The sequence below is a fragment of the Epinephelus moara genome, chromosome 15, assembly GCF_006386435.1.
Source record: "Epinephelus moara isolate mb chromosome 15, YSFRI_EMoa_1.0, whole genome shotgun sequence".
Classification (NCBI taxonomy): domain Eukaryota; kingdom Metazoa; phylum Chordata; class Actinopteri; order Perciformes; family Serranidae; genus Epinephelus; species Epinephelus moara.
In genome coordinates, this window is record NC_065520.1 from 2,644,947 (window position 1) to 2,657,275 (window position 12,329).

Genomic DNA, 12,329 nt, shown 5'->3' on the forward strand with positions numbered 1-12,329 from the left:
GGACAGAGGGATGTCGTATGCTGTAAAGCCCTGTGAGGCAAATTGTGATTTGTGATATTGGGCTTTATAAATAAAATTGAATTGAATTGAATTGAACCCACTCCATTCTCTGCTGGATGTGAGAGGTCGAACTAGAGGTTTAGTATCTAAGATATATGTACTATTAAATTCTGTCTGCCAACCTCTGGCAGTCCATCAGATCTGGAATGGGGATCTTGATTGTTCGGCAGATGAAATTTGCTGGTCAACAGTCTGGGTCAATTTAGACCGCAGCTCAAAAAATCCCAACCACAAACTGATACATTTTAAATACATCCATAGGTTGTATCTCACCCCCAGGAAGCTCCATCTGATGAAGCTCATATCCTCTCCTACTTGTGAGCTCTGCCCCANGGCAGATGAAATTTGCTGGTCAACAGTCTGGGTCAATTTAGACCGCAGCTCAAAAAATCCCAACCACAAACTGATACATTTTAAATACATCCATAGGTTGTATCTCACCCCCAGGAAGCTCCATCTGATGAAGCTCATATCCTCTCCTACTTGTGAGCTCTGCCCCAACGGAGACACAGGGTCTTTTCTGCACATGTATTGGAACTGTCCTAGGGTAGTGCATTTCTGGAAAATGGTTGCTACAAATTTATCTGAGCTGCTTGATGTCAGATTGCCATATTGCCCAAAACTGCTCCTTCTGAATGATACCTCTTCTGTAAACCTTTCATGCCATCAGATGCTTGCACTTTTTGTTGGTCTGACAGCAGCAAACTGTCTGTTAACTGTCTTTGCTGTGTATTTGTTGCTATGTTGTTGTTATCTGTGGAAATAACAACAAAAAGTTGTTAACAAAAAAAAGATTGGGGGCCTCTCCTCCTCATCTGTCCATATCACTTGGTGTACCTCAAGGTTCCATCTTAGGGGCCATTTTATTTGCACCATACATGCTTTCATTAGGCTCCATTTTCTGCCAGTCTCTTTTCACTGTTATGCAGACGACATACAAATTTATCTTAACTGTCTTCAATTAAACTATCTATCTATCTATCTATCTATCTATCTATATATAATGTGTGTGTATATATATATATATATATATATATATAAATATATGTGTGTGTATATGTATATGTATATATGTATGTATTGTTTTTGGTCCCCTCAACAACACAGCCAGCATAGTCAGTCACTTAGGACCACTCGCTCCATATGTTCATAACCATGCCAAGAATCTTGGTGTCATTTCTGACTCTGCCTTTAAATTTGACAAACAAATCAACACTATGGTGAGGGGCTGTTATTTTCAACTACGAAACAACGCAAAACTGAAGTCCATAATCTCACACAATGACCTAACCACTGCATTCATCTCTTTCAAGACTGGACTACTGTACTCCTGTACTTGGGTGTCTGCCAATTATCTTTGTCTCGTTTGCAGCTGGTGCAGAATGCTGCAGCAAGACTTCTCACTGGTGCCAGGAAAAGAGACAACATTACACCAGTGCTAGCATCCCTGCACTGGCTACCCATCAAATTCAGGATTGATTTTAAGGCACTTGTATTTGTTTTTAAAGCCATACATGGGCTGGTACCCCAGTATATCACTGAGCTCCTATACCCCTACTCCAACTGCTGACCTCTTAGATCCTCGGCATATTGTCTTAAAATCTTAAAATGTACATATTTATGTACATATTGTCTGTGGTGATTTTAATATTTTAGCATTTCATCTTATCTTTTCATGTTTGTAATTGTTCTTACCAGTTTAATTCTGTTTTATATTTATGTACATTTTATATTGCTATATATTTGTGTGTCATTCTTTTATCTTGCACAGCACTTTGTTCAGTTGTTTTTAAATGTGCTATATAGATAAACTTGATTTGATATAATTTGTTTATATTGATAAACTTGGTGTGTTTTGTATACTTCCAACAGGGGTCACTGTTAGCGTCTTTGCCGATCTGCCCTTAAGTCTTTGCGTCTGGATCTCTGCTGCTGTTGCGATCACCTACACTGTTCTTGGAGGTATCTATTCAGTTGCTTTCACTGATGTCATCCAGCTATCGTTGGTGTTTTGTAGCTTGGTGAGTTTAACACTAATAAGGCAGTTTTTCCAACATATATTTAGTTCTGTTTTTTTCTTACAGACTTTAATGTAAGAATTCCTCTGTTTATAGTGGCTCTGTGCTCCCTTTGTGTTGGTCAGTGACGTTTATACTGACATCACTCAAACAGCATTCAACCGCACATATCAGGCCCCCTGGCTTGGCCATCTTGAGTCTGATGAAGTGTGGAGATGGATTGATAATTTCCTAGCATTGGTAAGCTGACGTTGTGTAAAACTTTTGAAATTAATTTTTAAAGAAGAGCACTTTTTAATGTCCTAAAACATTAAGCCGGCAGGGATCTTTATGATCTCACTTATATCTACTCAGCTGAAGCCAAACTATACGTTTTATTTGTTATTTCAAAACTTGTGTGAAAAGTTGTATAAACCTTTTTGTGGCTCCAGAGGGAGCCATGTAAAGTCTGATCAATTCACAGATGCTGCAGTGATGTCACTTTGAGTTGCAAAACTAAACCCCAGAATTTTGACCAAACCCTTTCCCTAACAAAACATAACACATTGATCACATTGTTTTTGGCCCTTTTTAAAATTAAGTGCAATACTAAATTTGTCAAGCACTCTTTCAAATGTGAAACAAAAAATTGGACATATGGTTTATTGTGTTTTCACAGAGTGTTGGCAACTTGGCATTTCAAGACTTCCATCAAAGAACTCTGTCTTCCAACTCCACATCTACAGCCAGAATGATCTGCTTCATAGCCGCAGGGCTCGTCCTTGTTCTTGGAATTCCACCAGTGCTGATTGGTGCCGTCGCCGCCTCAACAGGTATATCTGACAGACTGGGCCGCAGCAGGGTTGTACACTGTGTTATTTTGTCATGACTTAGATTTTGTTATTTTTTCTTTACCTGGCAGATAATGGCCTCCATACATGATGGTCCCTTAAAGGAATACTTCAACCCATCAAATTTCCATATGTATATTAAATACTAACCCCAAGTTATGTTTAATTCATAAAAAAAATATTGTTTTTCTCACATGCATTTATCGTGAACAAAGAATAAAAAAACTGAGAGAGTTCTTATTGAATTGAAGTTATAGGGGTCCACATATAACAACAGCAATTTTATATCTTAACTTTTGTTTACAACCTCTCACACAACTCGTGCAGCATAATCCAAAAAAGTTGGGCATTCAATGTTGGTTTTCAGCCTTGTCCGTTACAGGCAGAAATTTCTCCAGATTCCCTGAATCTGTTGATATATTTTATGGTAGATGTAGAACATTTCTGATTTTTATTTCTGTAAATTGTTTCTTGGACTTCTGTACATATACATACATGACTATCTGGGGGTGTACTAGGAACCCCTGAAGTAGTACACACACACATATATACATATTTATATATATATGTATATATGTATATAATTATTATTATTATTATTATTATTACATTGATTGGGCAGAGGGTAATTTTGATTTTTGTCTTATATATTTTGATGTCATTTTTACCCTGTAGCATTTTGGAGGCCTTACTGTATTTACTAAGAAGTTTCCTATTTGTTTATTGATGCTAATGTATTTGTCAGTTCATGATAATCCGCTCCGTTTATGATTCTGATGGCTCTATTCTGAAGCAAATAAATTGGATTTGTGATCATTTTTCCCCAAACCTCCACCCAGTAAGTAATGACTGGAAATATGAAAGAACGATACAGTATATATGTAATGAAACTGAGTTAAGAATGTTTTTTGTTTTATTTAATATTGTAATGGACTTTGATATTTTGGTTTTAATATGATTAACATGCAAACTGTATAATTTGTGATCTGTGACAACTCCCAAATATTTGTTCTCATATACTCTTTCTATTTCAGTATTACTTATCATAATTTGTACTTGGTTATTGTTTTTCTGATGTTCAAATATTATATTTCCTCCTGAGACCCTGCATCCTCATATGAGGACATGACATTTTGGGTTTGCTGTACCTCATACTTAATCCTGCTTAACTTGGTCTACAGCCAATCCCGACACAAATGTGGACAAGGTATAAAACCTGATCCAATGCTATGGTTGAAACTTCTTTATTTGTGCTTAATAACATCCATAGTTTAAAACTGCACACGCATTTGACCAATTTAAGCAACCGTAATAAGCTAAGACACTGTTAATTAAAAACTACCTTCATTAAAAAGGACATTCCAAGCTTGGTGTAGAGCAAGGAAAATTCACACAAAGCTACAAAATGACAATCACAAGACTTTTAGAAATGTCTGTAAGAATATATATGAATAGAAATATTTGCAATTTTGTTTTGCATGGCCATGTTCAGGTATTGAAATAAACTGTTCTGAACAGTTTTAGACTTGCACAGTGACCCCTCAACCATAGCGTTACAAGATGTAGCATTGTTTTTAAGTTTTGTTATTGCAGAAAACATAACGGCATTGAAACAAACTGTTTTATACTTCATTACACACTTTTGATCATTAAAAATAAACCCACTGTCCTCATATGAGGACAAAAAGGAGGACAAAAAACACTTTCTGTTCAAAGACAATACTTATCAAGTCTTACTAATTCCAAATAGCTCAGAGAAATTAAAAATGCATGCCAAACAAAAGTTGGAGTCTCAGGAGGATATTTAGTTTTAATTACATTAAGTAATAACTTGTTAATGTTGAATCATTGTTTTGAAATATCCAATTTTGTTTCCAAGGTATCCAGAAGCTGCTCAAGGTTTTTACCAGAACAAAACAAGTTTGTGTCATCAGCGAACATAACAAAACTTAAAAACTTGGACACATTACAAATATCATTTATGTACAATATAAACAATGTTGGACCTAGCACTGACCCTTGTGGAACCCCACATATAACCCTCAACAAGTCACACTTATTACTGTTTATTTGCACATATTTGATGTCTATTTTCAAGGTAGTTACTCAGCCATTTGTGAGCTGCTCCTCTAATCTCATATCTTTTCAGTTTGCTCATTTATAGTCCATGGTCAATCGTGTCAAGACAGAAAGGTGGGAAGGAAAGTATGCTAACTTTGATATTTTAACTGGAACACTTTTTGCCGTTTTTATTTCACCAGGCATCAGATAAAGAGCTGCAGTGGGTGATTCGCTTCTCCATAGTAGTTGTAGGGATTGTGGGAACATCTCTGACCTACCTGGACAGCAGCATCTTAGCATTCTGGATCCTGAGCTCAGACTTGACTTACACCATAATGCTCCCACAACTGATCTGTGTCCTCTTCGTCAGGGTGTCCAATGGCTATGGGGCTGTTGCGGGCTATGTTGTTGCTTTTGTGATGAGAGTTTTGTGTGGAGAGTCCATGTTCAATCTCCTTGTCATCCTGCAATTCCCAGGTTGCACTTTAGAGGATAGTGTTTACATTCAGCGCTCTCCCATCAAGACCATTTGCATGCTGTCTGCTCTGGTTTCCATTCTTATGGTTTCATATGTGGCCTCACTCCTGTTTAACAAGGGGATCCTTCCCAAGAGGTGGGACGTGTTTGAGGTGAAATCCCAGGGAGCACCAGCAGATGGTGCCAGAGAAGGTGATGGTGAAAAGGTTGATGAACCAATGCTTGAATCAGCTTGCTAATTCAGCTTCTGTTGAATTTATGTTTGATTTCATTTTTGTAACATGGTTGTTGGTGCCAATGATGTTCCAGGGCTTCTGTGGGGACACATTGCTACCCATCCAACCTTTGTATGCGGGGCCCATAGGGGTAGTAAACGAGCTGAAAAATGGGCCCTAAATGGGATTGTCCAAGGGTTCCATAATGGAACCATGCCAATTGCCTTGATGGGTGGGTTTACTCAAGTGGGCCAAAGATAAGATGCCCATTTTGGGCCCATACCCACTTGGTCCCCACTACCTGTAGCATAAGCCATGTTAAACCCACCCCTGTGGGCAACTGGTATTGGGCCATTACGAAACCTATGGACAATCCCATATAGGGCCCATTTTTTAAGCATGGGGTCCACATACAAATGTTGACCGGGTTGCCAAAGAATCTGAAGAACTTATAGAAACAAGTTACTCTTCAAAGACTGGTGTCCTTTACTCTATTTCTATCCCTTCAGCACCTCTGCTTCCACACACGATTAACAATGACACACATAATATAAGCATAATGATTCTGATACACATCAGTAATGCCAGTGTGTTTGATTTGCAAATTATTTTTATTGTATGTTTTTAATGAAATACAAAAATGTCAGATTTCTTCACTTGTTTTTAAGAAACATTGCACAGAGTCACAAAATGTGCCTTAATCATGAAATAGAACACCCAATTTTGCAAAATACTGCATAAAAAGATGAAAAGCAATCTAAATGTTTCCTTGTTTTATTTTGTCCTTCATGAATATAATTTCTTTTTAAAAAGTATTTTTATAAAGTTATAAAGTATAGTGTGTTTACGTCCTGCGCTGTGATCCGCGGACGGATACACCAGTGAGCAGGCACAGGCACAGACGTAGCCTGTAAACAAAACTCAATTGTTTATTTAGCCTAGCGATATCTCCGGACTAAAGTAGCTGCAATGGACGATTTTGAACGCGATTTTGAAGAGTTTCTTGTAGCGGACACAGATCCAGAGCCATACCTGTTTGAGCTGGAGTATACAGATAAGGAACTCCAGGTGATGAATGCTGAGTGGGCAAGAAGAGAGGCTGAATCCTCCAAGGCAGCGGAACAGCAAGGTGCTGAGGGGAGACGGAGGTCAGGGGAGGATTGGTGGTGTATCTGCGGGGCTTTCCAACCTGTGCCTACGGAGGTGGAATCATTTTGCTGCACAGAATGGGATTCGGTGCTATCATCGTTGGGGAGGCTAGAGATAAAATCATCAGGAGGAAAACTGCTGCAGAGAGTGCATCACAAGGAGTGAAAACTTTGCAGCAATCACTAATCCTGGCGTGATTGAAACATTTTTTCATGTTCCTAAGATAAACTGGAAAAAACGCCCCAGGCCTGCAGGAGCTGATGGACAGCTTTTAGTCGAGTGAGTAATACCGTCCGTGTCGTCTCTTTGTTTGCTTTTACCGAGTGACCTAGCGTACCTGTCCCAGAGCCAGCTGCAGCTGTTGCTCACCGGTGTATCCCTCCGCGCAGGGCGTAAACACACTATAGTTCCGTGTATCAAACTTCTTCTAAAATGACTAAAAAATTAATGTTTAAACATGTTTATTTTAAATGCACATGCAGAAATACCAGCTTCAGGGTTTCTGTAACGTTTATTTGTTCACTTTTACGAGTAGGCTGCTGACCCCCTATAGACTTCAATTGTATTCACTAAGCTAAGCCGCAATGCTAAGCGCTGAGTCCCATGGATAGGAAAAGATAATGTTTTGGCTTGAAATACTGTGCCACTATCTTCCCAAAAAAAAGAGCTGTGATGTCTTGTTAAAAAATAATAACCACTTTTGTTGCTACTTTGTTCCATAGATTCTTTTTTTTTCTTTTTTTTTTGCTTTAAGGTAAAGCACTAGGCCTACCAGTTCTTATTTTTGAGAGTCCTCTTTTTTTTTTTAATTTAACCCTTTGAAACCTGGAGCAACATCATTTTTCATTTGCTGTTTTCAGACACCTTTCGAAAGTATTTTAACCTTGAACTGAAGCAAATTGGTGCGATTTCTTTCAGAAATATGGGAAAAATAATAATTGCAAAAAATCAATAGCTTTAGAAAATAACTAGGGAAAAAAAGAAAACAGCTAGGGAATAACTATATAATAATACTTATTATTACATTTTAAAATGATGTTACAGACTTTTAACTTTTAAGCACTTTTTCCAGGTCATCTCCTTTTTTGTTTGATTTTACTTTTTTTTTTTTAAATTGCATTTTATTGGGTTTTTCTTTTTTGCATGTGTCAATACAATCATCACCGTTTACAAAAAAAACAAAACTAAAAAACATTTACTCATTCCTTTACCCCATACCTTCCCCACCCATCATATGTACATATTCAGCATTCTCTCTGTCCTACAAACATTATTTCATTATAATCTTAATTCAAATACAAAAATATATTCTCTCATAACCTGTATACACACAAGAAATATCCATAAATTAATCTAAAGCAATATCTGCCCTTCTATCTTTTTTATATTATTAACAAGTTTGCCCCATATCTTGTCAAATTTAATTGAGTGACATTTAACATTATACATATTTTTTTCTGGAGTGCAGTATGAGAGTCGTTCTCTCCACCATTGTGTTAATGGAGGTGCATATTTGGATTTCCAATTAACTAATATGCACTGTTTTGCTGCTGTCATTATTAATAATATACATTTTTTTACATCATTATTAACTTCTTTACACATTTCTACATCACCCAAAATTGATATTCTGGGGTCCAGGATAATTCTTTTCTGTAATATTTCGGATGTATATTTATAAACTTTATTCCAAAATCCTTCCAAGTGTGTGCACCTCCAAAACATGTGTATCATATCACCATTATCTGCATTACATCTTGGGCATTTAGATGGTGTATTACGGCTAAACTGCTGTAGCCTGTGGGGAGTATAATACACACCGTGAGATATGTTAAACTGCATAAGTCTATGTTTCGTGTCAACCAAACTTTTTTGTGACTTCTCCAATAGATCTTCCCATTCCTTCAGCATGTATTCATGTCCCACATCTTTTTCACACTTGTATTTATGTCGTGCTGAATTATGGTTCATTCCATTGTTTATAGTATTATACAATCTTGATATTAATCCCTTTTGTACCTTTGCTTTCAACATAGTTTATTCTATTGGAGTACCTGAAATACTGGGAAAGTCCATTATGATGTTTGATTTGACCCAGCTCCTTATTTGCAGAAATTTTAAAAAAGTGTGTCCCTGGAAGTTGATATCGATCTTTCAAAAAAGTGAAATCGGCAAATATATCATTATCACAGAGATCACCTAGCTCTTTGACTCCCTTTTCTTTCCACCTAAGCGTGATACCATCTATAATATTGTCTGGGACTAATGGATTATTCCATACTGGAGTATGTTTCAATAAAATATTCCGTAGTCCCAATAATTTGTGGCTTTCCTGCCAACATTCAAATGGCACACAATCTGGTTTTTAGTAAGCTTGTGCAGGTTCTTTAATGAGCCTATGAACGGGATTGTACACAAAGGGACAGGGTCAACCATCTGCTGTTCTATAGTTAACCAAGTTGGATTTATAGTATCTCTCTTAAGCCAAAACCATACGGCCCGTAATTGTGATGCCATATAATATATTTTAAAATTAGGTAAGTTTAAACCTCCTTTATGTAATGGGGCTTGTAATGTTGTGGTCTTCACTCTGGTGTTTTTTCCAGCCCATCAGAACTTAGACATAATTTTATTTATTTCTGTGAACATTTTGAAAGGACATTTTACTGGGATTGATTGGAACAAATACATGAATTTTGGCAACACATTCATTTTAATGATGTTAACCCTTCCGATTAATGATATGGATAAAGCTATCCATTTCTGCAAATCATGTTTAACCTTCTCCAGTAATGGCAGATAGTTTGCTTGGTAGACTTTGCTCAAATCATTTGTAATAAATATCCCTAAATATTTTAGTACTTTTGGTTGCCATTTGAATTGAGACAGCAGTTGGTGAGCGTTAACCTGTGTGTGGTCATTTAGAGGCATTACTTCTGTTTTTTCATAGTTAAGTTTGCAACCCGCTAATTTGCTGTATTCCTGTAATATTGTAAATAATTCTGGTAACAACTGGTCTGGTTTTGTAATATACAGCAATAAATCATGAGTGTATAGTGAAGTTTTCACCTCTTCTGTACCAAGTTTTATTACATTAATTTTTGTGTTAGTTCTAATTACTGCTGCCAGAGGCTCTATTGCAAGGGCAAATAATAATGGTGATAAGGGACACCCTTGCCTGGTGCCTCTTCCTAGGGAGAAGGGTTTTGATAAAATTCCGTTTGTAAGAAATTGCGCTTTGGGGTTTCTGTATATTAATTTTATATAATTTACAAATGTTTCACCTAAATTCATGTGCTGCATAGTCCTAAATAAAAAGTCCCATTCAATAGTGTCATATGCTTTTTCTGCATCCATCACCATTACAAATCTGGGATCCGTTACACTTTTGGATCTCTCTATTATATGAAATAATTTGCGGATGTTATCTGCTCCTTGTCTATGTTGGATAAAACCTGTCTGGTCCTTATGGATCAGTGAGTTTATGACTGATTCCAATCTGAGTGACAACATTTTAGAGTACAATTTGAAATCAACATTAAGCAATCTATATGATCCACATAAGTTTTCATCTTTGGATGGTTTGTGGAAAACATTGATTGTTGCCCCTTCCAGTGTTGGGGGTAGTTGTCCTCATTAAGCATATTTAGATATGGGCTGAGAAGCCTTTCCTGAAATTTCTTTAAAAACTCTATTGTGAAGCCATCTGGGCCCGGGGCTTTCCCTAGTTGTAAATGGTCCATTGACTTTAAAATTTCAATTGCTGTAAAATGCCCCTCAAGTTTCTCTTTTAAGTCTTCAGATAACCCGGGCAGACATGCTTTATTCAAAAACTGATCGCACATGGTTCCATTTAATTTACCTTTAGATTGATACAAGTCTTGATAAAATGATTCAAAGCACTTATTAATTTCTTCTGGGTCATGTACCATTTCCCCTTCTTTATTTTTTATTGAGTGAATTATTTTAGCATTTTCCTCCTTCTTAATTTGCCAGCTGAGTAGTTTTCCCTGTTTGGTCTCAGTTCTCATAATAATGATATTGAGTTCTTGCCACGTCAGCTTCTGTCCTTTTGGTTGTCAACATATTATATTCCAGTCTTTTCTGGGTGAGGGTACAAGCTATCTCTACGTTTTTAGTATTTGCATGTTGTTTTTCAAGCTTATGAATTTCTTCTTGTGATGTATTCAGGTTTTTTTTGTCTTTTTTGTTTTTATTTGCCACATGAGATTATTTGTCCTCTCAAAAATGCTTTTAACAATTCCCAAATCATATTAGGTGAAGTTGAGTTCATATTTATTTGCAGAAATTCATCTATCTCATGCTCTATATGTAATAAATTCAGGATCATTTAAAAGGTAATTCTTAAATCTCCATAGATAAGATTCTGAATGTTTGGGGGTTTGTTGTATTGTCATCTTGAGAGGGCAATGATCCGATAGAGTGGCTGGTCCATATANCTAACCGTCCACGCTAAGCCTGCCCTCCTCCCTTTACTCCTCCCCTTACTATAAAACCATTCTGTCCGCCGGAGAGAGCCGAGCGTCGGGGGTGTATGTGCGGCCGGACTGCGAGGGAGGGAAGGGGGGATGGATGGATGGATGCGGTGGGCTGCTGCGCGGCTCCCAGAGAGGGAGAAATAGAACCGGCCGCCTTGTCTTCTGCCCGTGTGACACAGTTAGGGGCGGTTTTCCAAGCCACCATCGGCACATGAATATAAGCTCCACTGTCGGCAGGGTGAAAAAAAGTCTAAGTGTGGAGATGGGGAGAAGGGTGAACAGGAGGAAAGAGGCCGAGCTGCAGCCGCCTTCCCTTGTGTGACACAGCTAGGGGCGGTTTTCCAAGCCACCATCGGCACAATGAAAATAAGTCGAAGTGTGGAGTGGAGGAGAGGGACCTCTCTCCCCGCAGCGCTCGCCTGTCCTGTGTTTTTTTGGTAGATTGGCTTATGGGGCGATTTTGTTTGGAGTAATTAAGTTAATCTTCTCGTAAGTGGATGTAATATGTAGAGATGCCATCTAGGCCGTTTTTCTTTGTTTTGTTTTTTATAAAGTCTGTAGCCTATTTTGCTTTACAAAAACGTGAAAAAGCAGCTGTGACCAAGCCATCACGAGGTGAGTAGCATTGTAAGCATAATTAATAGCGATATACTTCAGTTTGTCTGTGTGTTTTTGTATGCAAGCGGGTCTGCTGCGGTCTGCTGACAGTCCAAAATGGCGGCGGTAGGACGAAACCATGGGCGAGTCTGTTGCTATGGGGCGTCTCTGGTTCTATTGAGCTTCGCCTCTTGGTATCCATGCTCTTTGCCCTGAGGTCGTTTTGGAAGCTTGCTTTTACTTTGAAATCAGTCCTTTCTCGCTCTTGCCGTAATGTGTTAGCCTGGTTCCAGACCATAGACCCCGCCCACTCAACTGAGTAGGCTTGCATCTCTGGTCTGGCATACTGCAATGAATTTGCGATTTATCTCGTCCAAACGCTGGACGGACCAATGAACGCCGGGGGTCTAGCGATTAGCCAAT